This window comes from Mirounga angustirostris, unplaced genomic scaffold (genome assembly GCF_029215605.1).
Source record: "Mirounga angustirostris isolate CCGP_5_RB_7025 unplaced genomic scaffold, mMirAng1.0.hap1 SCAF_15, whole genome shotgun sequence".
NCBI classification, from domain to species: Eukaryota; Metazoa; Chordata; class Mammalia; order Carnivora; family Phocidae; genus Mirounga; species Mirounga angustirostris.
The window spans coordinates 44,703,708-44,728,825 of record NW_026991723.1 but is presented as its reverse complement, the minus strand read 5'-3'; the positions used below and the strand labels follow the sequence as shown (position 1 = coordinate 44,728,825).

At 42.7% G+C, this 25,118-nt stretch overlaps 2 long non-coding RNA genes across 2 annotated transcripts; one reads left to right on the top strand and one right to left on the bottom strand.

Moving 5' to 3' along the window:
* On the bottom strand, window positions 1-24,202 carry LOC129046039 (uncharacterized). The gene is made up of 3 exons (XR_008506715.2): window positions 24,014-24,202; window positions 12,855-12,898; window positions 1-2,292 (listed from the first exon to the last, which is right to left on the bottom strand). It is a non-coding gene; the product is annotated as an uncharacterized LOC129046039 (long non-coding RNA).
* On the top strand, window positions 18,232-22,442 carry LOC135362769 (uncharacterized). Its single transcript, XR_010407941.1, has 3 exons — window positions 18,232-18,653; window positions 21,920-22,128; window positions 22,323-22,442. It is a non-coding gene; the product is annotated as an uncharacterized LOC135362769 (long non-coding RNA).
* Window positions 24,203-25,118: the final 916 nt, after the last annotated feature.

The window sequence follows — 25,118 nt, the reverse complement described above, 5'->3', positions numbered from 1 at the left end:
TGTGAGAGAAAGAGAGGATTCAAGGATGATTCTTTTTTTTTTTTAAGATTTTATTTATTTATTTAACAGAGAGAGACAGCGTGAGAGGGAACACAAGCAAGGGGAGTGGGAGAAGGAGAAGCAGGCTTCCCGCCGAGCAGGGAGCCCGATGCGGGGCTCGATCCCAGGACTCCGGGATCATGACCTGAGCCGAAGGCAGACGCTTAACCATCTGAGCCACCCAGTGCCCCTCAAGGATGATTCTAAGATTTTTGGTCAGAACTATTGCAAGGATAAAGTTACTGATTACACAGCAGGGTGGGGGTGAGGAGATATATATATATGTATGTTATATATATAAATAAATATAAATATCTGTATATATATCTGTATTTTTATATATATACAGTTGTGCAAGAGAAAAATGATATATGTATATATACAGATGATATATATACAGATATATATATATATATACAGATTTTATACATATGTATGTGTGTGTGTATATATATATATACATATCTGTAAGCTCTATACAGGAATAGCCCGTATCTTCTTTCTTTGCAACCTCTCAATAGCCTTCATTATCAGAATCCCAACAAATATAATAATGTTAACAGTTAATATGTATCCAGTATTTTTGTGCCAGGCACAGTACCATTAATGTAAATGTAAATTTAATCTTTTAATGTACATTTATATTTGATCATTTAATCTTTACACAAACCTAGGTGATAGGTCCTATTGTTATCCTCATTTAGACGTATGGACAACTGAGCCCTGTAAAAGTGAAATAACTTGTTCAAGTTTGCATAACTAGTCAAAAGGAAAGCTGTTTTCTTTTTCCTTTTGTAAATTTTCTCCAGATATAGCTCCTTACTTTTTCTTTAAAAACCATTCTTTGTCTTAATTTTTGAACAGATGACAGTTATGCAGTTTAAAAATGAAATGACAAGTTTCTCTTTCAAATGTTTTTTCTCAGCCATCCACTTCCCCTCCCCCTGAAAATCAATCTTATTAGTTTCTTGAGTATTCTTTCGGAGATATTCTATTTCCTAAACAAGCAGATATAAAATAGAACATAGTTTCATCCTTTTTGTGTTTTTCACAAAGGGTAACATCCTTTATACACTGCTTTGTACCTTGTTTTTCCACTTGGATAACTTTCTATGTGATTATACCATAATTTACTTAACAGGTCCCCTATTGGGAGACACTTAGTATACGTCTAGTCATTTGTTATTATCAACAGTTCTGCAGTGAATTACCTTGTATATATACCACTGGCCAGGGTGAAAGCTGGTACCAAAACCTTGATCTGTCTGACCTTAAAGCTACTTGACCTCCCACAGCGCACTGCCTCCCCATATGTTGCTGATTGATTCGAGAGGGTGATTCTTCTTAACTCCTCTCGATTTTATGAGAACATGTCTTCACCCCTGTGACTCTTGGCTCCCAGCTCCAGGTGTAAATGTTGGAGGATGGCAGGGTTCTTGTCTCATGAAGTCGAAGAATGAATCTTGCGGACACAAAAGGGTGAAGTGAAGTCAAAGTTTATTAAGTGAAGGTGAGAGCAGAAAGGAAAGAAAAAGCTCTCTAGAGTGCGAGGGGTCCCGGAATGGGTTGCCGCTGAGGGCCTTTAGGGGAGTCTTGTCTTGAGAACTGACTGGGAAGCTTGTGGCCTTGAGATTCTGGTGTCTTGGATGTTTTCTTATCTCTTGTTCTGCTCTGCGTCAGCGTCTCCTCTTGCCAGGAATAGTTCCAGAACCCAGTCAGGGGAATCAGGGGCCTCCTCTCTCTCTTGCCTAGACCTTCACCCCTTCCCTATCCTTCACCCCTTCCCTATTCAAGGGACAGGATGTGTGGGCAGAAAGAGCTGTACTGGGATTGTGAGGAGTGACTGTGTACTTTTTAATTAGTGGGGGTGAGGGGTAGCGCGAGTCTCCAAGGAATCTGGAAGCAAGATTTTCAGGACCCTGAGGGGCCAGCTGCTGCCAAAATAAGGTTCCTTTTAAACAGAAAGGTACGGGGCGCCTGGGTGGCTCAGTCGTTAAGCGTCTGCCTTCGGCTCGGGTCATGGTCCCAAGGTCCTGGGATCGAGCCCCGCATCGGGCTCCCTGCTCGGCGGGAAGCCTGCTTCTCCCTCTCCCCTCCCCCTGCTTGTGTTCCCTCTCTGGCTGTGTCTCTCTCTGTCAAATAAATAAATAAAATCTTAAAAAAAAAAATAAACAGAAAGGTACGAAGGCAGCCACGAGTTCTGGAAGAAGGTCACACTCTGCATGTTTCAGCTGTCTTTCAGTGGGCTGCAAGCTGTAAGGAGATTTTAATGTAAGCTACATTTCTTTTGCCTTTGTTTCCCTCATCATAATCACTTCTGAACACCTCTTACATTTATAAACTCTCAGTCTCCTCAGGGAACCCTCATCCACACTCCTATGACCCTGATGACAGAGTCTAGAAAAGGGAACTCATAAACTCAGAGCACTTGAGAAAGATTTTCTTTGCTTTTTGGTTTAAGGCAAATGTACTCCGGGACGTAACCCAGAGGCTGAAAATGTCTAGGGCAAATAACCTTTTCTAAAGTGAGACAGTGATCTGACTCCTGCAAAGACAGATTGCACATCAGTATCTTGAGCAATGTATCACATCATCCTGGCATTTAACATTCAACATTTTTCTCTTGCACAACTTTTCACTGTGCATGGGACTAACTTTGTTCCAGATTTGAGTCATTTCCTGTTAAGTTTTACATCCACCTTGTGGTGCTCAAAGGTTTCCCGGTCATATGAATGAATACCTTAGCAACTCTAACTAGCTCTGAACTTTGGTCTAGTTTGTGTTGCAATGACATGCACTCCTCTGTGAACTTTCACCTAGATACCGGATTCCCTGAAATTGTTAATAGTACTGTATATGGGCCTAATAATTCTTTTTAATACTGTATATTGATACTTGAGACAACTAAATACTACATAAATGTTATTAGCACATGCATTTACAGTTAAAAAAATTTTTAAAAACCCCAAAAATAAAGTTAAAACCACTCTTCCAAAAAATAAATAAATAAAACCACTCTTCCATCTCAGCCGTAGAAAACAGCACTTGCTTATCTTTTTCTTTCTTTCTTTCTTTTTCAGGTTTATTTATTCATTTTAGAGAGGGAGAGAGAGGAGGGGCAGAGGGAGAGGGAGAATCTCAAGCAACTCCCAGCTGAGTGCCGAGCCCCTCACAGAGCTCAACCTCCTGACCCTGAGATCATGATCTGAGCTGAAATCAAGAGTTGGACTTTTAACCGACTGAGCCACCCAGGTGCCCCGAGCACTTGCTTATCTTTTTCATTCTGTGGTAATAGTAATAAACAATATTTATTGAGCCCTTACTATATGCTAGGTACTGTAAGCCCTTTGGGTAGTACTCATAAGAGGTGGGTTCTATTATTATCTTCACTTTGTAAGCAAGGAAACTGAAATGCACAGAGGTTAAATATTTGCTTCAGGCTATACTAAATGGCTGTTAGTAGGGAAACTGAGATTTGGACCCCCTGTGGTCTGGTTTTGAAGACCATACTATTAACCACTCTGCCATGAATTTGTTGGGACTCAAAGCCCTCTATCTAATTTACTGCTACTGTCATTTCTTACCTGCCCTTTCTGTCTTTCTGTCCTACCTATCACCACCTCTACTCTCTACCATCTTAGCCAAAGAGTGGCGAAGCGGAGTTGAGGAATAAGTAACCCAATTTAGTGACTTACCAGAAAGTCATGATTCTCTGACTGGGAACTGGTTATATTACCAGTTCTCAACCTCTACTAGTTGAGAACATTCCAGTGAGTGCCATAGTCCTGTGTAGAGGCCAAAACACTGGTAAGGAAAGTCAAACCATGCTGTAGGATAGGTTTGCATTCTAGGGAGGGTCCAGGAATTACCCATGACCTTCAATGGGAGGTAGGTATAGACAAACTTTAGACTGAGAAACACTTGGTTTTCCCTAGAGATTTCAAACTTCAAGGTTTCCATGGGAGCAGACAAAACTAGCTCTTTCTTCTTTCAAAATAGCTGTCCTTCCTGAAGATTTCTTGATTCCTCCAGCGATCTCTCTGCAATCCATCCTTCACATTCCTGCCAGAAACCAAACAATCTCTTCCAAGGCCTCCCCAGTGTCGCTCTAAGAATGAAGTTTAAACTCCTGAGCTCATCACACCAAGCCGAAATGATCTGGTCCCTGCCTCTTTGTCTGCCACCCCCTCCAAATACCCCCTTCATTTCACTCCCTTCCACAACTGGAGTGGCTCACCTCTGTTCTAGTTCAGCCCCTTCGCATGCTTTTCAGGGATCTCCCAGATCTACCTTTCTAGACTCACCTCCTACCAACTTCCAGTGTACCCTCTGTCCCAGCCTCACCACACTAAGCTTTCCCCGTGCATGTCATGCACTTTGCTAATACGGTTCCCTTCCCTGTTCCTCACTTGTTCTTAAGGACCCTGCATCAGCACCGCCTCCTTTATGAGAGCTTCCTTGTAACTACCTCGCGCCCCAGCCCTAATTTGAGTGAGCTGCAGCGTCAGCTATGTCCTCAGGGTCTGAGTCTCTGTTTAGATTACACTGTATCTTCAACATAGTGCATTTGATTGTTAACAATCTTTTCTCCTCCCATAGATGGTAGGCTCCTTGAGAATGGTGAAGGACACTATTTCATTTCTGTCTCCTTTTGCAAGTTCTACTAAGGTACCTGGTACCTAGATCGCGTTCATTGTGTTGTGGTTTGGAGTGTTGTTGGGGTCCAGAGCTGATGGCCAAGAAAGAATTCTTAAGACGTCTTTGGTGCAAAAGGGTGGTTTTATTAAAGCACGGGGACAGGACCCGTGAGCAGAGAGTGCTGCACTGGGGTAGTGAGGAGTGACTGATTCTATACTTTGGAGTTGGGAGAGGTAAGGACAAAGGGAGGTACCCAAAAGGACTTTCAGGATGCTGGAGGCCTGGCTATTAGCAAGCTAAGATTGCTTTTCCCTCTAGCAAGGCATTAACATTAAGATGGTTGGGAGTTTCCTGGAGGAATGTTATAGCCTACCTACCTCAAATATTTGTCAGTGGGCTGCAGGTTATAAGGACATTTAATTCTATTTACATTCCCTTCTGCCTTTGTTTCCCACATCACTGTGGAGGGGAGGGTGATGTTAGGGCTCCAGGAAATTGAGTCTATGAGTTTCTAGATGTTAGGCGATTGATAAGATTGCTTTTTTCTTGTCAATCACTAAGACATTTGTAAATGATGGAGACTCACATCCTGCAGGACTGTGATCTCTATCAGTTAACCGCTAGTTGTTATTTTTTCACCCTTCCCTTAGTTTTAGGGCAGCCAGGAACACCTGGGGAATGTCACACAGATCCCCCTGAGAGTGGGGAGAGGGGTTTGTGGGGGGTCAGCTTGTGCTTTGCCCTCAGTTTGCCTTCTCCTCCCTCATCGACTGCAAATTCCCTGAATAGTCTATTTCTTTTTCTTGTTAAGATTTTATTTTTTATTTATGTTAGAGAGAGAGAGAGAGACCCTCACACAAGCGGCCAGAGAGGCAGAAGGAGAGGGAGAGAGAGAATCCCAAGCAGACTTTGAGCTGAGTGGAGCCCAATACGGGGCTCGATTCCATGACCCTGAGATCATGACCTGAGCCCAAATCAAGAGTCGGACACACAGCTGACTGAGCCACCCAGGTGCCCCTTGAATAGTCTATTTTTTAAAAAGATTTATTTATTTATTTTGAGAGAGCGAGTGCGCACGTGAGCACAGGGGAGAGGAGCAGAGGGAGAGAATCTCAAGGCACCCCTTGAATGAATAGTCTATTTCTTATGAGTAAAAGAAATGCCAGCATTTGATAAATCACCTGTTTATGAGGTGGGTCCAAGTAACAGGTGATGCTACTCTCTTCATAAATGAAGTGATATCTTGCAGGTGTGGCTGGAAGGCTCTAGAATGGCATTGTCAGATAGGATAATCATAGCCACAAGTGGCTAAAGGTTTATTATTTAAAAATAAATAAAATGTAAACTTCTGTTCCTTAGTCACATTATCCACATTTCAGATGCTCAATAGCCTCACGTGGCTAGTGGCTAGTACATGGTTAGCACAGATAGAGAATATTTCGATTGCTAGCAGAAATTTCTATTAGACGGCATCGATCTAGAAAGATAATTGATACAGATCAATGGAATCCAAATAAAGTTTATATACCATTAAAAAAATATTCTTGTGAGCACATTAGGATACTGACATTGTAATTTTAGAGAATATTTGTTAATTCTTTCCCTTTGGAATATCCAACACTTGGTCAGTGACTCGGGGTTATAGTAGAGAAATAAGGAGGAAAAAAAGAAGCCATGTGTTAGAAAATTGCTTTGAGGAAAATCTCGGCAATCAGAATCCTGTATCTTCAAAGCAACTAATGATTGTTAAAGGCAGATCTCTGTAGGCCTTTTCCAAGATGTATTGAGTAAAAAAAAGAAGCAAAAAAGATGATACAAAGTAAACCAAATATCTATTTTTATCTTAGAAATCTGGTCCCCTCAAAAGGCTGACAATTTTTAGTTCACCATCTTGACCCTTCAAAAAAGAAATCTTTCAAACAAGACGTAACGAAAGTCGATAAAAGCAATTTCAGAGGTGTGCTTATATAACATTTTTTCTTATAAACCGGTAATACAGGCACCTCTGGAAGTCCAGTTTGCTCTGAGTTCCTCCTGCCTGTAATATGCAGTCCCTGAAGGAAAAAAGAAAGAGTCTGTCTGCAGATAAGGCACGTACAGACCAGGATTATAAAAAGGTGTTCATTCATTTGAGTTGTATGGTGATTTTTCCTGACATGTATGCCAACTTAAAAAGTTGTATACACCTTTTTTTTTTTTTTTTTTAAGGTTCTATTTATTTACTTGAGAGAGAGAGCGCACAAGTTGCGGGGGAGGACAGAGGGAGAGGGAAAAGCAGGCTCCCCACTGAGCAGGGAGCCCAATGCGGAGCTTCATCCCAGGACCCTGGGATCATGACCTGAGCCAAAGGCAGACGCTTAACCTACTGAGCCCCCCAGGCCCCTGTATATGCCTTTAAATGAGAGAAGGAATCTACCATATTATTCCGGATATCTGATAAACAGCATTATGCACATTTCTTCTTAGGGAGGAGTTTGCATTTTAAGAATAAATATTAATGTCCTCAAAATACTGCTTTGAGGAAGGTCAAGAGAGGTATGTACAGGGGCATTTATACAGCGAGAAGCAAGAACATATCTGCCTTGTATCTTTGTCCTGGATTCCTAAGATGCAAACTCTTCAAGGCATTTGGAGGAGAGAGTATTTCAAATTTTTTCATCAAAAATGTTAGAAAGTCAATGGGTCATGATTTACTGGTACCAATGAGAGTTGGTACTTTTCCCAGTGATTTCTCCTGACTCTTTTGCCCAGCTCCTTAAATCTAGCTTTCCTTGAGGTTTACTCAAACCCTCCTTTCTCTTCTTTCTGGACTCTTTTCCTTGACTCATAGCCATATCACACAACTCCTAACTCCAATTAAATCCTCCAAGGTAATGACTCCTAAACCAACCTTCCCACCGTGAGCTCTGTGCGTATAGGGACAATGTGTGCAGGCCGATGCAACTGGTCTGGAGATCATACTTGGAATAGCAAGGTTCTAGATGAGGGGTTAACAATTGCTCTCTTCTGTTATTGTAGCATTAAAGCAGCTGCAGACAACATATAATCAAATGGGCAAAGCTGTGTTCCAATAGGATTTAATTTAATTTATTTATTTATTTGACAGAGAGAGACATAGTGAGAGCAGGAACACAAGCAGGGGGAGTGGGAGAGGGAGAAGCAGGCTTCCCGCCGAGCAGGGAGCCCGATGCGGGGCTCGATCCCAGGACCCTGGGACCATGACCTGAGCCGAAGGCAGACGCTTAACGACTGAAGCCACCCAGGCGCCCACCAATAGGATTTTATTTTAAAAAACAAGAGGCAGGCAGGATTTGGTTATAGTTTGCTGATTTTTTTTTTTAAGATTTTATTTATTTAGGGGCGCCTGGGTGGCTCAGTCATTAAGCGTCTGCTTCGGCTCAGGTCATGATCCCAGGGTCCTGGGATGGAGCCCCGCATCGGGCTCCCTGCTCGACGGGAGGCCTGCTTCTCCCTCTCCCACCTCCCCTGCTTGTGTTCCCTCCCTCACTGTCTCTCTCTCTGTCAAATAAATAAAATCTTAAAAATATTTATTTATTTATTTATCAGAGAGAGGGAGAGAGAAAGCACAAACAGGGGGAACGGCAGGCAGAGGGAGAAACAGGCTCCGATGTGGGGCTCAATCCCAGGACCCTGGGATCATGACCTGAGCTGAAGGCAGATGCCCAACCGACTGAGCCACCCAGGCACCCGGGAAAATGTGTTTCTTAAGATAAATGTTATTAACTGCTCTTTATTTTCACCTGGGATTTATCTGGCAAATTACATTGGCCTCCTTTTGAACTGTGGTTGAAGGGAGAGCGCAGTGGTCTGGCATGTGCATAGGAATCACCTGGTGATCCATTAAAATGAAGGTTGTCAGTCATTGGGTCTGCATGGGTCTGAGAGGGGATATTTATGATATAATGCTGCTGGTCCATGAACCACAGTAGCTGTCCATGTAGGCTGTTGACATGAAGGAAAATGGATGGGTCTGCTGGTCTCCCTGGTCTGCTTTTCTCACATGTGGAAAAGCTCCCGCACTTTTGAAAGAATGAAGTCAGCTACAAGAGGTTAAAGTCTGTGGGGAAGAATAGTAGCACCACGTGCTACCAAAGGGTAGGGAAATGATGAGGGAAAAAGAGAACTTGTGTTCTCTGGGGCTTATCTGCAGACCACATTCAGACAACCAGGGGAACTTTAATCTCTTTGGACTTTGCTTGAAATGCTGGACTAGAAAAGGAGTACATGAGAGGAGAGATGGCAGATGAGGCTTTTGCAAAAACCATTGACACCTTTATCCCCTAGCAAAGTAGTGTGATGACACGCATCGTCAACAGTGTGACTTTTATTAAGCTACGTGGACCATCTGACCATTTCCCCAGCAATACACTGGCAATGATAACTAAAGCAAATACAGCAAATTGTAGAATTAGATTGTAGAATTTAGGTGATGGACGTACAGATGTTCACTGAGCAGTTCTTTCTGCTTCCCTGCATGTTTGAAAATCTTCATAATAAAATACTGAAAAAAGGGGGTGCCTGGGTGGCTCGGTTGGGCGACTGCCTTCGGCTCAGGTCGTGATCCTGGAGTCCCGGGATCAAGTCCCGCATCAGGCTCCCTGCTCAGTGGGGAGTCTGCTTCTCCCTCTGACCCTCTCCCCTCTCATGTGCTCTCTCTCTCTCTCAAATAAATAAAATCTTTAAAAAAAAATATTGAAAAAAGTATGCTTCCTACCTCTCACGGTTTCCATAAGGTAAAAATGAGGTAAATTAGAACAGAGTAGATGTAGCTAAATAATGTTAACCTAGTCTGACCAGTGGGTACACTCTAAGGGACTTTCTCTTAGCAGTTTTAGAAATCATAAGCATAAATATACATAAAATATCTCTGAGGGGATACACGAGAAAATAATAACATTGGTGGCCTGGGGTGGGGATGGGGAAGTTTGTAGTTAGAGGACAAGAATGGAAGGGAGACTTCTCACTGAATTCCCTTTTGTAAGTTTTGTGTATCAGATTATATGTATGTATTACCTGTTCAACAATAAATAAAATAGGGGCACCTAGGTGGCTCACTCCGTTAAGCATCTGCCTTTGACTCAGGTCATGATCTCGGGGTCCTGAGATAGAGTCCTGCATCAGGCTTCCTGCTCAGCAGGGAATCTGCTTCTCCCTCTCCCTCCCCCTGCTCTCACTCGTTCACGTTCTCTCTCTCTCAAATGAATAAATAAAAAATCTTTAAAAAATAAATAAAAAACAGATGTAGAGCTCTCCAAGTCTAACAGTCTCTTTCCAAGTAGTATAATAAGTGTTAAATTACAGAACTTGCTGTGCATGGAAGCAAAGAAGTCAATGTCCAGCTGCATGAAGTGGGGCATTGTGGGACTGACTGACCTGTCAGCAACCAGCTCCTCGGTCTATTTGAGGATGTTTTGACTATGAGCCAAAGGTCTACATTTTCCATTCCTGTTTTCCTGGCAGGGCTGGGCCCAGGAAGTAACTAGGTTGGGTAGCCCCAAAATGAGGGGTTCAGGGGCACCTGGGTGGCTCACTGGGTTAAGCATCTGACTCTTGATTTCAGCTCAGGTCATGATCTCAGGGTCCTGGAATCAAGCTCCACATTGGGCTCTGTGCTCAGCACGGAGTCTGCTTGGGATTCTCTCTCTCCCTCTCCCTCTGCCCCTCTCCCTGCTCACACTCTCTATCTCTCTCTAAAAATAAATAACTAAAATCTTCAGGAAAAACAAAAAGAATGGGGGGTTCAGAGGCAGACTGGAGGTAGACCGCACTGCTGCAGACTTGCATTAAAGGAGGCCGACAGAGCTAAGAAGTGAGAGGTGCACCTCATGATTGGGGCAGAGTCCTGTGTAACTAATGGTTTACATATTACATACCTTACAGTTTACAGAGTGTTCATAAACACTGCTTCCTCTGAGCAACACAGCTGCCCTAGGAGGTGAGTACCGATTTTGGTCTGTTTCCCTGAAGAGGAAGCTAAGTGGGGTGGCCATGAGATATGCCTCTCTGATGTCCTTCCACCTGCAGGAGCAACTGACTGAGGGCCCCCCTGTGTTCTGAAATGCACCGATGTGTTTGAGCTAAGGCCATGCTGCCCATGGTTTCTTTTGTTGTTCTTTTTTTTTTTTTTTAAGATTTTATTTATTTATATATTTTTAAGGAAGCTCTACGCCCAATGTGGGGCTTGAACTTATGACCCTGAGATCAAGCACTACATGGTCTACTGAGTAAGCCAGCCAGGCGCCCCCCTATTGTTGTTCTTTGTTAATAATTTGCCCTTTACCATTCTTCATCCCCACTTTTCATTGTCCTTGTTAATGTTCTGGGGTTTGTAATTATGCTGGCCAATTTAGAGATTCTAGGAATGTACACAGGCCAGAAAAACTACTATTTGCAGATCACCCTTATGGTTTGGCAGAGGATGTCATAAACCCACAAATGCTAGTCTAAGAAGAAAGCTGTGTAAGTTCGTTGAAATGGTGTCACCAGAAGAATGGAGACATTGTAAGCTGTGAGCACGACACCATATAACATAGGGTAGGGAGGAGGCAGAAGAATCAGCAGGCTCTTTTCTAGGCTCTTCTTGGAATTGGCCTGCAGCAATCTGGTAGGCTGTTGGCATGAGTTCCCAGGATTCCACGGGGAGTTCATTCTGAATGGACAGAATGTTTTGTCAGAACAATTAGGGCTTCCTTCCTAAAGTGTGCTTGGCTGGGAAAGAAAGCAAGAACCCTTGAGGGGCCAGTGTTCTAGGAGTGGTTGGCCCTGAAATGATGCATGGAGGAAGGGCTACAGTATAAGGATGGTGGAAGGGATTTTGAGCAACATGAAAAGCCGAGTCTTGTGGAAGCAACCCTCATAGGCAAGCTGACCTGATCATTATAACGCTTACCTCTTGCTCATATATCCCTCAAGATAGGAAGTATGGCTGGAGAATAGGAGAGTACCAAAGCAAGAAAGGCCAAAGGAAAGTGAGAGCTTGAGAGGCAGAACTTGGTTTGGTGAAGAAATGAAGAACGTCTAAGGAGCTGTGTATGTAACCAAACTGGTGATGAGCAGGAATCTGTTCCTTATCTGTACAAGTGCTTGTGCACGCATGTGCCGTGCGCAAACACACACACACACACACACACAGAAGGAGCAATATTACCTTGCCGCTTTATAACGTCAGGATCCTCAGACATTAACTGTATTTGGAGCTCTCCAAGAATAGGGGTCGTGAATTTTCCATCTGTTACATTGGTTGCATGGCGGGGCCTCCTTGAATACATGTATTGTTCTTTCGGGTGTCATGGAAAATGTATCCTTGGCTCCCTGGCAATATGCATTGTGCTAATTGATTTGTATGCTTAAGAGCACAGAGGTTCCTTACCTCATCTGCAACACTGTTCATCTACACATTTTGAGAACTCTAGCTAACAGTCCAGGTTTTTTGTTTGTTTTTGTTTTTTAAGTAGGCTTCAGGCCCAGTGTGGAGCCCAACGTGGGGCTTGAACTCACCATCCTGAGATCAAGACCTGAGCTGAAATCAAGAGTCAGATGCGTAACTGACTGAGCCACCCAGGTACCCTCTTAACAGTCCAGTTTTAACACGTGTCTGACTAAGCATGAGGTATGTCATTGCCAACAGTCAGTTCTAGATTGGACCCCTACAGCCATTAGCTATTTTCTGAGAGACCTGGAAAATCAACTATAAACCAAAACTGGAGGATGAGGGGTGGGCTATTGGTGGTGATTGTGGTGGTGGTTGCTGGAGGATATGGGCAAGGACCTGAAGGAAACTGCTCATTCTGGCAGGAGGAGGATAGTGCCTGCAGACCCAAGACAAGGAGTCACAGGAAAAGGAAGTCTAGTGGGCTTCTACTTTTTCCAGGATTTCTGTCTGCCCAATTTCCTATGGATTCAGAGGATTGGTAAGGAGCTGCCAAGTCTTTTCAGGGACCCCACAGCTGCTTGAAGATTGTATTAGGGATTCTCAAAGATAGGCAGACTTCTTTCTGAAGTCTGAGCCACCCAGGCGCCCCAAAGACAGTTTTATTTCTTCCTTCCCAAACTGTTTACCTTTTATTTCCTTTTCTTGTCTTATTGTATTAGCTAGAACTTCCAGTACAATATTAAAAGGGAATGGTGGGAGGGGACATCCTTCCCTTGTTACTCACATTATGAAGCTTTTGGTCTTTAAATTTTCTTTTATGCTTTATACCTACAAAAGTAGAAATACAGGCTCATTACACATTTTCAAATGTTTTAAAAAAAATATGTAATACAAAAGTGGGAGTTTGGAGGCGCCTGGGTGGCTCAGTCGTTAAGCATCTGCCTTCGGCTCAGGTCATGATCCCAGAGTCCTGGGATCGAGCCCCGCATCGGGCTCCCTGCTTGGCGGGAAGCCTGCTTCTCCCTCTCCCACTCCCCCTGCTTGTGTTCCCTCTCTCACGGTCTCTCTCTGTGTCAAATAAATAAGTAAAATCTTAAAAAAAAAAAAGTGGGAGTTTTTTTTCCATCCCTAACCACCTACCTCAAGTTGCTATTGCCAGTTATTTGATATGTCTCTCAAGATGGCGTACTTTGTGGGGCACCTGGGTGGCTCACTTGATTAAGCATCTGACTCTTGATTTCAGCTCAGGTCATGATCTCAGGGTCATGAGATCGAGCCCCAAGTTGGGCTTGATGCTGGGCGTGGAGCCTGCTTAAGATTCTTTTTCTCTGGGGCACCTGGGTGGCTCAGTCCTTATGCTTTGCCTTCCGCTCACGTCGTGATCCCAGGATCCAGCCCCATCGCATCCAGCTCCCTGCTCAGCAGGAGGCCTGCTTCTCCCTCCCCTACTCCCGCTGCTTGTGTTCCCTCTCTCTCCATCTCTCTCTCTGTCAAATGAACAAATAAAGTCTTAAAAAAAAAAAAAAGATTCTTTGTCTCCCTCTTCTTCTGCCTCCCCTTCCCTGTGCACTCTCTCTAAAACAAAACAAAACAAAACAAAAAAACATACTTTGTGATTTTGAAGCAAATTGTGTGTGCCTTAACACATGATATCTCTGACAAAAAATAAATTTCACTGCAAACTGAGATTCCTTGGTAATTTGGACTATAGGTATTAAGCTACGTGTATGTTTGTGTGTAAAAGAGAGAAAGACAGGCAGATTGAATGTGATAAAATCGCCCCTACTCCTTTTCTGGGAAATGCTCTTCAGTTCTTGATTTTTATCTTTCATAGGAAATTGTGTTATGAGTTAGGTAGCCAGATCATTTATTTAACAAGAATATGTTAAAAAATTTTTTAAAGATTTTATTTTATTTTTTTTTTAAGAGAGGGACAGAGAGAGAGGGAGAGAGCACAAGCAGGGGAGGGGCAGGCAGAGGGAGAAGCAGGCCCCCCACAGAGCAGGGAGCCCGATGCAGGGCTCGATCCCAGGACTCTGAGATCATGACCTGAGCCGAAGGCAGACGCTTAACTGACTGAGCCCTGAATATGTTAAAATTTACTTCAGTTACAGAATTCCCTAATAAGAATTCTCTAAAATTAATTAAATAAATAAATAAAGTAACTGGTTATGAGTTATGACCCAAATATGTGCTTGCTCACCTGTTGGAGAGCTGTCAAGAACATGATGACCTGTGTGTGTCTTCTGCCCCAGGATCCTTGAAGTTCTTACAAATACATGAAGGGAAGGAGACATGTCTTAGATGCCTAGCAAAGATACCCTGGAGTAGAGACTTGAGGATTCTTTTTTTTTTTTTTAAGCTTTTATTTATTTATTTGACAGAGAGAGAGACAGCGAGAGCAGGAACACAAGCAGGGGGAGTGGGAGAGGGAGAAGCAGGCTTCCCGCTGAGCAGGTAGCCCGATGCAGGACTTGATCCCAGGACCCTGGGATTACAACCTGAGCCAAAGGCAGACGCTTAACCAACTGAACCACGCAGGCGCTCCAAGACTTAAGAATTCTTTTTTTTTTTTTTAAAGATTTTATTTATTTATTCATTAGAGACAGAGAGAGAGAGGCAGAGGGAGAAGCAGGCTCCCAAGGAGCAGGGAGCCCGATGCGGGACTCGATCCCAGGACCCTGAGATCATGACCTGAGCCGAAGGCAGACGCTTAGCCATCTGAGCCACCCAGGCGCCTGAGACTTAAGAATTCTTAAGGAAATGATTGGTTGAGAGACTTCTCCTGGAAGTGAAACCTTGTACCTTTGGGGATGCCCCGCCACCAAGCAGTTCCAGAGGTTGGTGCTGGCTGGTTGGGAATGCGTGTTGCTTGGAAAAGGCAGGTATAGAGACCTAAAAGGGGACTAGGAACGGGTCCTGTGATCCTGCTGCCACCTCTGCTCAGTTTGTGCTCCCACACCAAACTTTTTCAGAACATTTGAGAGAATATGCCTTGGTTCATGAATCAGACTTGCGATTTTGAGACTTCTTACACTTGATCTTAGCCAAAAGGCCAAGAAGCGATGGGAGACTTCCTAACTGGCCATCTCCAAGCACTATGGGACTTCCTGACTCAGGTACATGTGTAACGTTCACAGGTGGATTTCCTAGAACAGGTGAGCTGTACCCAGTTACTGGCTTTCTGTAACCAAGTTGCTAGGTACAATTTAACAATCATCAATGACTCCTATGGCTAGGTATTTAGTTTTTGAGCAGTAAGTACACTCTAATAAAAATCTTCATTAAAAAAAACCTTTTTATTCTGTCACAGGTAATATAGTTCATTGAATTAATTAATTAGTTTCTTATAATATAGTTCATTTTAGAGAACAGAGATAAACAGTATGAAAAAAAGAACTGTAATCCTCCCACCAAATGATAACTATAATTAACATTTTGGTATATTTCCCTTTAAAATACCCATACTTTAACAAACTTTCAATAAATAGACATTTTATACTTATATGAGAAAGTTTTCCTTCCTCCTTTTATTTTAACTTAGCGATAGCTACGATGTTTCTTCTCCTTTCTTTTTTTTTCAGAATTGCTATATTATTAGTATTTTTCAAAAACAGTTGACCACAGGGTGCCTGGGTGGCTTAGTTGGTTAAGCCTCTGCCTTTGGTTCAGGCCAGGATCTCGGGATCCTGGGATGGAGCCCCGTGTCAGGCTCCCTGCTTAGCAGGCAGTCTGCCTCTCTTTCTCCCTCTGCCCCTACCCCCGCTTGTGCTTGCTCTCTCTCAAATAAATAAATAAATAAAATCTTTAAAAAAATACAGTTGACCATGGATTATTTTTATTCATCCTAATGACAACCTTGGGTGTTTTAAATATCTGTATCTTTATATTCTGGATAGAGACCCTGAGAGCTATAATGTTTCTTTATGAAAGTTTTGAGAAGATAAACAATCAGTTTGCTTTGGTTATTTAAACACACATTCTGTTCAAATGGCATTCTTTTTTACTTACATTTTTTTAGGGAGGTTATGTTTAAAAAAGAGCTTTACGCTGATTCACAGACCAAAGTCCTTGGACCTCGGTTAGAATTGCTTTAGTTTGAACAGAAAAGACGCTTTAATATTTCTATCCTCTAAACTTCAACCTGGGTTGTTTCTTTATTTCCTCCTTGAGTGTTTGTAAGTCTTTTGTCTTCAGAGAGATTTATTCAACTAAAGAATCCTGTTACTCAGACTGGAGTCATGTGGGTAACCGGGTAAATGGGTAACCGGGTAAACAGCCAACCTGGACACACAACTGTAGAAAATTTAATGTTCACCATACATTTACTGAAAAAAGCAAGCTACCAAATAATACTGATAATATAAACCTACTTTTATGAAAGTATAAGATTAGATAAATACATTTACGAAGAACAAATACAGAAATGCTATAGTCCAAAATATTACCAGTGGTTCTCTCTAGGTGATAGAGTTATGGGTGATTATTATTTCATTCGTGTTTATATTTAAATTTTTTCTTCAAGAGGCATATATTACATGTTTTCATAAATTATTTTTATAATCAAACAAAACTTTATGGTAAGATCATAGTCTTTATTGGTCAAAAATAAAATGATAGTTCAAAAAAGGAAATCCCATTTATTTCCAACATATTCTCCCTCCCAATAACTCTCCTCCTTATCTAAAACATTCATCAAGCTAAGTGCTATGTGGTTTCCTCTCAACTCTGAGAGGATGATTTTGAGAAGCAGAAAATCTGTAAGAAGAGCAGAGTGGAAAGAGGAATAAAACACCAGCATGTATTACATGTATGACATTCAATTTAATTCAGCTGTATACTACCTAGGTACGTATGGATTTAATTATTTGTCTACATTTTCAAGATTGTATTTTTCAACCTGTAAAACCAGCCCGAAGCCCCTTAATGTGGGAGAGAGGGGAGCAGTGTTTTTGAGTCCATATTCCATTACCATCCTGTTATATCTAATCAGGATCTAAGTAATGAGTGTAAATGGTGAAGGGGAGGTGCATGGTGGTAGCTAACTGATCTGTATCTCAGTTTCAGAAACATTGTCTTCCCCTTCTCCTGGGACAGTAGATTAGAGTGGTTTTAGTTTGCTAAAGCCAAACATGAAGATTTCTGCAGTCTTGGAAAAGCAATGTAGCTCTCAGAGATGTGCACCAGCATAACTTTATGTCACATACTTTTTTTTTTATTTTTTTATTTCAGTGTTCTAACAGTTGAGGATCATCAAAGACAGATTGATTTTGGTTTGTTTGTTTTTACAGATCTGTTAAAATGACATCAGGATTATTCAACCCCAATATGGTCTTAAATTTTAGAAGGTCAACTCTGAATTCTTTTTTTTTTTTTTTTAAGATTTTATTTATTTATTTGACAGAGAGAGACACAGCGAGAGAGGGAACACAAGCAGGGGGAGTGGGAGAGGGAGAAGCAGACTCTCCGCTGAGCAGGGAGCCCGATGCGGGGCTTGATCCCAGGACCCTGGGATCATGACCTGAGCTGAAGGCAGACGCTTAACCATCTGAGCCACCCAGGCGCCCCCGCTTTTTGGATTTTTCTGTAATAAAATATTGAATTGAATGTAAAACTTTAGATAATTGGCTCAGATAAAAGGAATGACTCATCCTTGGATGACACAAATTGAACTTCACCTTGAGAGTGTGTCATTCTTCAGTTCAGAGAGTGGGATGATTCTGGAAGTGGCCCTGGCAGTGATTGGTAACGTCATGTTTCCCTAACTTTCTCAGTTGTTTGGTGAGTCATTAAGGATTGTTAATATTAGGGGCACCTGGGTGGCTCAGACGGTTGAGCCTCTGCCTTCGGCTCAGGTCATGATCCCGGGGTCCTGGGATCGAGTCCCACATCGGGCTCCCTGCTCCTTGGGAGCCTGCTTCTCCCTCTGCCTCTCTCTCTGTCTCTCATGAGTAAATAAATAAAATCTTAAAAAAAAAAAGGATTGTTAATATTAGCTTTGTCAGAAGCCAGGCAAGGAAAAGAATTTTTGCCAAATCACATTCCAGAGCTAGGATGTAGAACGAGGGTGAATATAATGGCTAAGTCACTCCTGAAACTTTTGGCTCAGCCATCGTTCCAAAATTAACATACTTAAACAAAAACCAGAAACAAATCACTCTTTTCCTGCCCCTACTTCCTACTTTGCTCTTGCCTAATAGGAAGACTCAGAGAAACGGAAGGATCAGGCATCTTAAAAATGAAAGCAGGCCACAAGGACAGGTTCCCAAGGGTGACAGGCCACAGCTTTGGCCTCCAACAAAAGATGAGGCAGCCATCTGAGGAGAAGGTGCTTGGCTGCAGATCTGTGCCTCAGGCCATTTTCATGCAACAGAGGCACAGAGACCCACTGAGTGAGATAGATATCAGTAGGGTTTCTTCCTGATCTGGAATTCTATGGTTGTCCTCTGGGCTTTGTGGCCACAAATTAAAATGACCTGATTACAATTCTTAATTCCCGAGAAAGAGCAAAAAAGATGTAAATGTGGTCACCACAGGTCTGATGTCCTTGGGGAACTGATTAAGCCTGGAGACTGACACACAGGTAGTATACGGGGTGTGTGTGTGTGGGGGGGTATGTGTGTTTGGGGCAGACTTTTTTTTTTTTTAAGATTTATTTATTTGACAGAGACAAAGTGAGAGAGGGAACACAAGCAGGGGGAGTGGGAGAGGGAGAAGCAGGCTTCCCGCCGAGCAGGGAGCCCGATGCGGGGCTCGATCCCAGGACCCTGGGATCATGACTGGAGCCGAAGGCAGTTGCTTAACCAACTGAGCCACCCAGGTGCCCCTTGAGTTATATTTTTGTATATATTGTGGGGAGGCCATGGAGCCAGTCATCTCAGGGTCTGGTTTCAACTCTACCAGCTATGGTGCCTTAGGCAAATCACTCAGCTGCTTTGTCCCCTAGAAGTCTGGCTGGAATGCAGTATGTTTCCCTTTTCTTGGATTACCTGCATCAGGATGACCTGAGCTACTTTTTAAATGTTTCTGGACTTTTTTTTTTTTTTTTAAGATTTTATTTATTTTTTTTATGTGAGAGAGAGAGCACAAGCGGGGGGGAGGGGCAGAGGGAGAGGGAGAAGCAGACTCCCCGCTGAGCATGGAGCTTGATATGAGGCTTAATCCCGGGACGCTGGGACTGAGGCACCCAGTCGCTCCTCTTTTTTTTTTTTAAAGATTATTTATTTATTTACTTATTTATGTTATTTGAGAGAGAGAAAGAGGGAGAGAGAGAGCATGAGCTAGGAGAGGGCAGGAGGAGAGGGCAGGAGGAGAGGGAGAGAATCTCAAGGTGACTCTGCCCTGAGCAAGGAGCCCATTGTCGGGCTCCATCCCATGACCCTGAGATCATGACCTGAGCCGAAATCAAGAGTCAGACACTCGATTGACTGAGTCACTCAGGTACCCCCTGGACTATTTCTTAAATTTGGTGAAAAAGAATCTCTGGGGATGAGGTCCCAGAATCTTTATTTTTATTTTTAAAGATTTTATTTATTTATTTGACAGAGAGAGAGATAGCGAGAGCAGGAACACAAGCAGGGGGAGTGGGAGAGGGAGAAGCAGGCTTCCTGCCAAGCAGGGAGCCCGATATGGGGCTCCATCTCAGGACCCTGGGATCATGACCCGAGCCAAAGGCAGACGCTTAACGACTGAGCCACCTGGGTGCCCAGAATCTTTATTTTTAAAAAGTGCCCCAGGCCATTGTCATGCACACAGGGACTCACTGGATGGGACCATCAGTGGGATCTCTTTCTGCTCCAAAATTCTGTTCATTCTCATCACCTGAATTTTACTTAGCTCTATTTTCTGTGAACAAAATGAAATTAAAAGGAGAAAGGCAATGACACTAGCTAAGAACCTATTATTTGCCTGGTGCTATGTTTGGGGTCTTATACTCATTGTCTTATTTTTCTGCACAATAATCCTTCGAGGTAGGTGTTATTGTTATCACACAGTATACATAAATTCCAAGTTGGAACTCTGTACAAACTTCCAACTATATGATGAATAAGTTCTGGGGATGTAATATACAGCATGATGACTATAGTAAACAGTACTGCTTTGTATATTTCAAAGTTGTAGAGAGTAGATTTTAAAAGTTCTCATCACATACACACACAAATTGTCACTATATACTATGATAACTAACCTTACTGTAGTAATCCTTTTTCCATATATATGTATATAAAATAACTGCATTGTACACCTTAAACTTACACAATGTTATATGTCTACTGTATCTCAATAAAACTGGAGGGGAAAAGTCAGGGTTCTGATTTCAAAGTCAATTTTTTTGTTGTTGTTTGTATGTTTGTTTGTTTGTTTACTTATTTTTGCCACAGTCTCATGCTATAGTAAGAAACCACAGAAGAACTTATTATAATTGGTAAGCTCTAGTGTAGCACCTTATCTTAATACAATAGATTACTATTTTAGGATCTGTTTCTTCATCCTTGTTAATCACTGAGCTTCTCCTATTGTGAATGTTAATTACCTGATTTGATGATGATAATATGAAAACAGTAAGCTTCACTGTATTCTTTGCCTTCTTTTTCTCACCTATTTAAAATGTATTCTTCTGGGGTGCCTGAGTGGCTCAGTCGGTTGAGTGTCTGCCTTAGGCTCAGGTCATGATCCCGGGGTCCTGGGATCGAGCCCCACATCGGGCTCCCTGCTCCACAGGAAGCCTGCTTCTCCCTCTCCCACTCCCCCTGCTTGTGTTCTCTCACTGTGTCTCTGTCAAATAAATAAATAAAATCTTCAAAAAATAAAATCTATTCTTCTTATAATCTATGCGTTTTCTGAGGCAAGAGGCAATCTAAGTCCTTTGTGTGTGATAGGGAATAAATTGGATATAAATAAATAACAAAAAGTAAGCTATATTATGAATTCATTTAATAATTGCATTCACTTAGGGGCGCCTGGGTGGCTCATTTGGTTAAGCAACTGACTCTTGGTTTTGGCTCAGGTTGTGACCTTGGGGTCGTGGAATCGAGCCCCATGTGTGGCTCTGCACTGAGCATGGAGTCTGCCTGAGATTCTCTCTCCCCCTCTCCCTCTGCCTCTCCCACGCCTATGTTCACGCTCTCTCTCTCTCTCTCTAAAAAATAAATCTTTAAAAAAATAATTGCATTCACTAAAATAGAAAAAAAATACATGAAGTTGTGATACCCCCAGGATAATTTCAGTTTATGAAATCTCAAACCTATAACTAGCTATAAGATGGAGGGAAAAGAAATAAATTAGACAAGACATGGATTTGAAATTTGGTGAGATCTATCTTTTGTATGCTTCTACTTATCTATTCAAATAGAGAAGAGAAGGGGCCCTGGCAGGCTAAATATGAAATCCTTTGAGAAGGATAAGGAGGTTGGTTTGTTTGGAAACTAAGTCAAGACAAAGGCCATGTGAAAGAGGAGCTGCCTTTTCCTCTCCAAGGTATTTGGAAGGGAATAAAAGAAGAATGGCAGTTTGGGCACGATTAGGAAAGTAGATGAATTGGGTTATCCGAGAAATTCTTCCTGCTGGTGACCAGTTTGCATGGAGTTTGAACTGGTCAAAACAGAAATCATCTGGCCTCCTGACTCATTAGTTGTGACCCATTATTTTTGTCTCTGGTTCATGAGAAAAGCAGTTTTATCTAATTTCCAGCTCAGATGAAAAGAAAAAAACATAGTATTTTTCTCCTGTGTTTGGCTGGGCTGTCTTATGATAAGGGAATAAGGAAAAGGCACCTGTCTGGTTTGGGATAATGTTTATAGGAAGAACATTGTAACACATAAACAATGTATTGTTCTTTTTTGTATTAAGACAATACAGCTGGAAGGAATGCTAGATACCATCTAACTCCTTCATATAGGCATTGAGGCCTATGAAGGTCAGGTGTATTCACTGCCTAAGAGCACACACCATAGATTTGGGAGCCAGACCTACTTGATTTGAGACTCGGTTCTGCCATTTACAAGTTTGTGGCCTTGGGGCTGAGGAGGACCTCAAAGAGAAGAGCTGTGTGGCACAGAGTGAGTAGTTTGCCAGATGGGCGAGAGACTGAGGGTATGTCCAAAGAGGGAGGGCTGGGAGGGAGAGAGGGCTGCATGGTGGAGTCAATGCAGGTGGATGTAGCTGGAGCATCCTGGAGTGGAGAGAATAAGCCAGGGAGAGAACCTGTTTTTTGTTTTTGTTTTTTAAAGACCTTATTTTATTTATTTGACAGAGAGACACAGCTAAAGAGGGAACACAAGCAGGGGGAGCAGGAGAGGGAGAAGCAGGCTTCCCACCGAGCAGGGAGCCCGATGCGGGGCTCGATCCCAGGACCCCGGGATCATGACCTGAGCCCAAGGCAGACGCTTAACGACTGAGCCACCCAGGTGCCCCAGAACCTGTTGTTCTGACTTTGGAAGAGGAAAGTTCATTGCCAGGTTTTTTTTTCCTTGCTATTTCACTATTACTTTGTATCAATTATATACTCAAAGAAGGCTGAGCTGCTACAAACTCTGGGATAGTTTTCTTTGTCCACAGGGTCTCCCAGTTTGTTGCTCAGGAAGAGGAGGCAGGGCTTGGGTTGTTGCTGGTCCTTTGGAGCCCCTTCTACTTCCCCTGTGAGCTGAGCTCTCTTCAGCCCAGGGCCCAGCATGGCTCTCTTGGACAAAAGAGCTCTGGGTGTGGTTATAAAACAATAATAGCTACCATTTCTAGGTATTTGGCATTATTCTGTTGAGTGTATTGATTCATTTAGTCCTTGCAAAACATCTTTTTTCTTTTCTCAACTTTTCAAAACTTACCTAGAGAAGTAGAACATACATGCAAAAAATATATAGGTTTAATATATGATACATATATCAAAGTATAAATTCATTTAAGTTTAATAAAGTTTCACAAAAAGAGCACAAACATGTCACTAGCTCCCAGCACAAGAAAAAAGTTAGCAGTGGGGCACCTGGGTGGCTCAGCTGGTTAAGTGACTCTTGATTTCAGCTCAGGTCATGATATCAGAGTCGTAAGATCTAGCCCTGCGTTGGGCTCCGTGCTGAGCGTAGAGCCTGCTTGGGATTCTCTTTCTCTTTCCCTCTCCCTCTGCCCCCGCCCCTCATTATCTATCTGCCCCCCGCCCCCCCGCCACCGCCGGCCCCGGTGTATGGTATGTGCTTTCTCCTACTCTCCGTCAAAAAAAAAAAAGGAAAGAAAAACTTAGCATCACTCAAAGGGCTTTCGCCGGCCGCATCCAGTCACTAGTCCTCCTCAGGCCCCAAAGCAATGGCCATCTTTACTTCTAACAGCAGAACTTAGTTTGCTTGTTTTGTACAGTGTTACTTGTCTGCAGTTTCTTTCATTTACATTACATTGTATATGATTACAGGTCCAATAATTTTCTTTCATTGCTACATTATTTCCTCTACCTTGTCTCTTGAAACATTTAAAGCCCCAGAAAAGTTGAAAAACAAGTACAGTGAACACCCATATGCCCTTTATTTAGAGCACGGAGGACTATTATTATTTCCACTTTATAGGTGAGGGAACTAAGGCAAAGAGAAATTAGGTAATTAACCTAGGTCATGCCTCTAGGATGTAGTCTTGCATAACTTGCTGCTTACCCATATGGGCAAATCCCATAACTTGTCTGAGGCTGTTCCTTCATTAATAAGATGGGTTTCCAGACTTTTGTGAGGCTGAAATGTGAGGAACATGTGAAAGTGCTATGTGAGCACTACAGGGGCTCAAAAAGGGTATTAAAAATGCAGGCTCCTGGGTCTCCCTACAGATCCTGGCTCAGTAGGTCTGGGGTAGGAGGCAGAATGTTTAACAAACACCCTAGGCTTTTGATTGAGGCTCGAATCCCCTACCACAGTATGAAAAAACACTTCTATAAAACAATGATTCCCAAACTTCAGAGACTATCAGAATCACCTTGAAGACTTGGACATTAATCTTGCTGCCCGCTCCACATTCACTGACTCTGGAAGACAAAAGAGGGTTGTAGGTGTTACCTGCTCTATCCTCTTGTGGGCTTGGCCTCAAGATTAGTCCCTGGAGCCCTCTCCCTTAGAGGCACAGAAAAACAAAAGGGGGCGCCTGGGTGGCTCAGTCGGTTAAGCGACTGCCTTTGGCTCAGGTCATGATCCTGGAGTCCCGGGATTGAGTCCTGCATCGGGCTCCCTGCTCGGCGGGGAGTCTGCTTCTCCCTCTGACCCTCCTCCCTCTCATGCTCTCTCTATCTCATTCTCTCTGTCTCAAATAAATAAATAAAATCTTTAAAAAAACAAAACAAAACAAAAGGAAGCTTGCTCATCCTTAAGGAGGACAAATGTCTCAAAAGGAAAAGCTGTTTGTAGGTGAAAGGGCAAGAGCGTTCTGTTGCAAAATGAGAGGTCAGATGGGAGGGAAGTAAAAAAAAAAAAAAAAAAGACCCATCGAGTCATTACTCAAAAGTCAATATTCTTGCCCTCTTACATCAGAGCAGGGGTTAAATTAACAACTGGCACACCAAACACGTGCTTACAGCCCCAAGAAACCTGGAACACCAAAAAGAAAAGAATAAAGAGAGAGAATTTGATTGCTTAAAGCATTGAAAATGTCAACATCGTGGGGTAAAACCTAAAAACCAACTCAGTACCTTTTTGGATTTTCTAATATTTATCTTAGGGTTTAGCACTGTGTTTTATTATGAATCACATGGTGCGAGAAGGAGGGAGACATACCGTATTTTCTCGCTGAGGGCTTCTAGATGTCTGAATCCGGTCTTGCATGAGGGATACATTTTTAATGGGTCAGTCTGGAGCTTTAAATATGCTCCCCTGCCACCTGCCAGCTGTCCCTTCCTTAGTTCCCCGTGGGAGAGTGTGAGGGGGTGAAGGCCGGCGGCAACAGCCCCTGGCTGGTCGGGGGAAAGTCCACGGAACTCCTACGCTGCCCGGGGCCGTTGCACAACTTGTTTGCTCAGATCATCTGGTGCAAGTCCCTGCATTTTTTTTTTTTTAAAGATTTTATTTATTTATTTGAGAGAGAGAGAGAA